The 4,468-nt window shown below is 42.3% G+C and overlaps 1 pseudogene; it reads right to left on the minus strand.

Moving 5' to 3' along the window:
* Positions 1–1,974, minus strand: part of LOC108523962 (40S ribosomal protein S3a pseudogene) — a 27,267-nt pseudogene extending 25,293 nt beyond the window's left edge.
* Between the last annotated feature and the right edge of the window lie 2,494 nt (positions 1,975–4,468).

Consider the following 4,468-nt stretch of genomic DNA (forward strand, 5'->3'; position numbering starts at 1 on the left):
CTCTAATTAGTAAACTAAAGTGTTCATGAAGATTCCTAATCCGACATCAAGAAAAACAAGAATTAATTACATGGGACTCAACTGATAAAGAATTGAACTTTTTTATGACTTCTTTTTATCTGAAACATTCTACTTTCTTTATATTTTATTTTTCAGAGTCAAGAAAACTTTTATTCTTCTTTTAAGCTATTTATAGCTTAGATCAATTGGGTAAAGTAGACTTTTGTGAACTGAATTGAAACATTTGCATTTCTGTCTGCTTGGTTCCTTCAGAATTTGGAAACCATTTGTGATTAATCTTCTTTTATGGCAATATAGTCATTTGCATAAGTTCAATAACAATTTGCCCTCTTTGTAGGAAGAGACATTAGACCCAACAAAACTCCTTAGAATTCTTAGCATGTGAAGGACTAGATAATAAAATACCTTCAGATTATTTACTCACTGCTCAAGGAGGAGTCTGCTATATCCAACACCTCTTGTTCTGCTTGGGTAAATAAAAAATTCAAGGCTGGGTAGTGTGGCTCACACTTCTAATCCCAGCACTTTGGAAGGCCAGGGCAGGCAGGAGTTCAAGACCAGCCTGGGTAACATGGTGAAACTCCATCCCTAATAAAACTACAAAAATTAGCTGCGTGTGGTGGTGCACACCTGTAGTCCCAGCTACTAGGGGGTGCTGAGGTTGGAGGATCACTTGAGCCTGGAATGTTGAGGCTGCAGTGAGCTGAGATCCCACCACTGTACTGCAGCCTGGGTGACAAAGTGATAGCCTGTCTCAAAAAATAAAATAATAATTTTTAAAAATTCGGGTAGTACTGGAAACCTCCAAGATTCCAAGAGTAGTCAGATCCTTAAAAGGTATACCTTCTGGTAGTCTTTTTAATTGGGTTAATCTTGAATTTTCTGATCTTTTTTGTTGACTTCCTACAGGTATTGGAAATATTTTAAGATCTGGGTTCCAACTTCTCCTGTTATTCTTGATTATGATACTAGTCATGTTTATCTTCATTAAACTATATTCTTGTTAAATGGTTTGAAGTAGTCTTGTTGTCTGAGGTATTACCTGGAGCTCTTTGTCTCATGATCAAGAAGAATAAGGAATGTGGACACCAAGGGTGAGTTTAGAGCAAAAGTTTAATAAGTGAAAGAGGAAAGCTCTCCACTTCAGAGAGGGGACCTGAGAGGGTTGCCATTTTACAGTTGAGTACAAAGGCTGTTATGAGGAACCCAGAGGAACAAGATGGGTCTGGGCATTTCATTTGCATAACTGAAACTGCATAAGTTGCGAATTTTTGGTAGCTCCACCCTGTACCCCTAGTGTGCTGGCTGGCTGGTGGTTGTCTTTAGAAAAGGCACCACTTAGAAAATGGCACAATGGTGTAAAGGACCAGTTGGAGCCTTGGCTCACAACCAGCCTAGTGTTGGAGTGATGATTCATAGAGGTTTGGCTCACAGTCCAAAGTATGCCCAGAAAAGGCAAGGAATGTACTTACCACAGCCCACCATCTACATGCCCACAAAAGGAAAAAAACTATTTCCTGGAAGGCTGCTGCTTACACAAAGAACAAAGGTGCTTCTGTGTTGGGCCTTGCTTCCTTATCTGTGCAGCTATGGGCATATTCTAGGCAAGCTGCTTGTGGTAGTTCCCTCATCTGTATCTGCAGCCTGAGTTTTCAGGTTGTTCCTTTGTTTGAAAGAATTCTACTGAGCACCTGCTGTAACTGCCTTCCTAGCTGGTTCTTTCTTTTCTCCTCTCTCAGCTTGATGCCACATTGTTGCTGTCAATGAAACTAAAATTATGGTGGCTCAACACATGGAAGTGACAGATTAGGCCTACAGTCATGAATCCTACTCCATCCACATATGTGCACCACAATTGGGGCCCACATCCTCAACTCCTCCTTGTTGCTCAAATTTAAACTGTTCCATTTGACACAGATCATCCACTATCATCACCATGACCCCCTCCTCCATGGGACATGACTTCCTGGGACAAATCTATTCCAGCACCAAAGGCTTTAGTGAAATAATTGATCTCAGTGGTTTCTGAGGAAAGATTTAAATCAAAAGGGGGAAATCTGAAAAGAAATCCAAAATGGAGATGATTATGTCACAGGTCTCTAAAAAGGAGCCAGGAGTGCCTAAGGAGTTGGACCCCCATCACCCATATACTCAGATGAAATCTGATACGTTCAAATTGGACGAAATCACAAACATCCTAAAGAAGCAGCTGAATTTTATGTGAATTGTTTATACTGGGCCTGATCACAAATCTCCTGAGAAGACAGCCATGCCAAATTAGGTTGTTCATCACCAAGAGACATCTAAGCTGTCAATCAGGCATTGTCAATCATAGACTCTGCTAAAATTTTTCACTTGTATAAACTTGCCAGGAACCTTTACAAGTCCCTGCCCAGACTTGTCTGGATAGAACATGATTTAGCTGCTTGCTCAATTTGTGTCTCTCAAATTGCAATTTATAAAAGATCTCAATTCAAATACTTTCTCTTGTATGCTGCTCTGCAGTGTTGGTTTTACTTTTTATTAGTTGCCAATAGATAAAAAATGGATGTGCATAAAAATTGATTCTATATTTATCTAGGATGAATTATTTAATAAATAGTATTGTGACAACTGAGTAGCCAGCTGGAAAACGAGAGTTGAACTCCTACAGCTTACTTTCCATCACAGTTAATTCTAGGTGACTCAAAGATGTAAACATTTTGCAAAGTTGTAAATCCATAATGAAAACAAGGAAAAGATGTACATCCACTTCCCAAGCATGCTAAAGTGTTAAGCAGGCATTACATAAAACAGGAATTTCAAATAGCAAATAAACAGTTAAAGCTGTTATCCCCCATAGTGATGAGGAAAGCCACAAAGTTATCTGTGTTATCCACCAGAATGACTGAGCTTATTTTATTTATTTATTTATTTATAATTTTTTTGAGACAGAGTCTCGCTGTATCGGTGCTATCTCAGCTCACTGCAAGCTCCGCCTCCTGGGTTCACACCATTCTCTGCCTCCTGAGTAGCTAGGACTACAAGTGCCTGCCACCACGCCCAGCTAATTTTTTGTATTTTTAGTAGAGATGGGGTTTCACTGTGTTAGCCAGAATGGTCTCAATCTCCTGACCTTGTGATCTGCCCGCCTCAGCCTCCCAAAGTCCTGGGATTACAGGTGTGAGCTACCACGCCCGGCTATTTTTATTTTGTTTATTTTTTGAGACAGAGTCTTGCTCTGTCGCCCAGGCTGGAGTACAGTGGCGCGATCTCGGCTCACTGCAACCTCCACCTCCTGGGTGCAAGTGATTCCCCTGCCTCAGTCTCCTGAGTAGCTGGGATTACAGGAGCAGGCCACCACACCTGGCTAATTTTTTGTGTTTTAGTAGAGACAGGGTTTTACCATGTTGGCCAGGATGGTCTCGATCTCCTAACCTCATGATCCACCCACCTCAGCCTCCCAAAGTGCTGAGATTACAGGTGTGAGCCACTGTGCCCAGCCCAGAATGACTGAGTTTAAAAGGCTGATAAAACCACATGAGCAACATGGTTTATGAGTAAGAAAGTGAGCAACAGGAACCTTCATGCTCTGCTATTGGGAATGTAAACTGGTACAACTTCTTTGCAAAACACTTTGACACTGAACATACACAATGGCTTATATTCTGCTCATAGGAATATGCCATAAAGAAACCCACATGCTGGCTGGGCGAGGTCAAGAGATCAAGACCATCCTGGCCAATGAGGTGAAACCCTGTCTCTACTAAAAATACAAAAATAGGCTGGGAGTGGTGGCGTGTGCTTATAGTCCCAGCTACTCAGGAGGCTGAGGGAGGAGAACGGCTTGAACCTGGGAGGCAGGGGTTGCAGTGAGCTGAAATCGCGTCACTGCACTCCAGCCTGGGCAACAGAGCAAGACTCCATCTCAAAAAAAAGAAAAGAAACCCATGTACATGTGCACTATAATATATTCTGTTTTCGTCTTTTTTTTTTCTTTTTTTTTTTGTGACGGAGTCTTGCTCTGTCACCCAGGCTGGAGTACAGTGGCATGATCTCAGCTTACTGCAACTTCTGCCTCCTGGGTTCAAGCAATTCTCCTGCCTCAGCCTCCCGAATAGCTGGGATTACAGGTGCCCACTACCATGCCTGGCTAAGTTTTGGGTTTTTTGTTTGTTTGTTTGTTTGTTTGTTTGTTTTTGAGACAGAGTTTTGCTCTTGTTGCCTAGGCTGGAGTACAATGGCACAATCTCGGCTCCCTGCAACCTCTGCCTCCCGGGTTCAAGCAATTCTCCTGCCTCAGCCTTCAAAGTAGCTGGGATTACAGGCTCCTGCCACCATGCCTGGCTAATTTTGTATTTTCAGTAGAGACGGGGTTTCACCATATTGGTCAGGCTGGTCTTGAACTCCTGACCTCGTGATCCACCCACCTTGGCCTCCCAAAGTGCTGGGATTACAGGCATGAGCC

This window comes from Rhinopithecus bieti, unplaced genomic scaffold (genome assembly GCF_001698545.2).
Source record: "Rhinopithecus bieti isolate Rb0 unplaced genomic scaffold, ASM169854v2 scaffold_80452, whole genome shotgun sequence".
In the NCBI taxonomy this organism is placed as follows: Eukaryota; Metazoa; Chordata; class Mammalia; order Primates; family Cercopithecidae; genus Rhinopithecus; species Rhinopithecus bieti.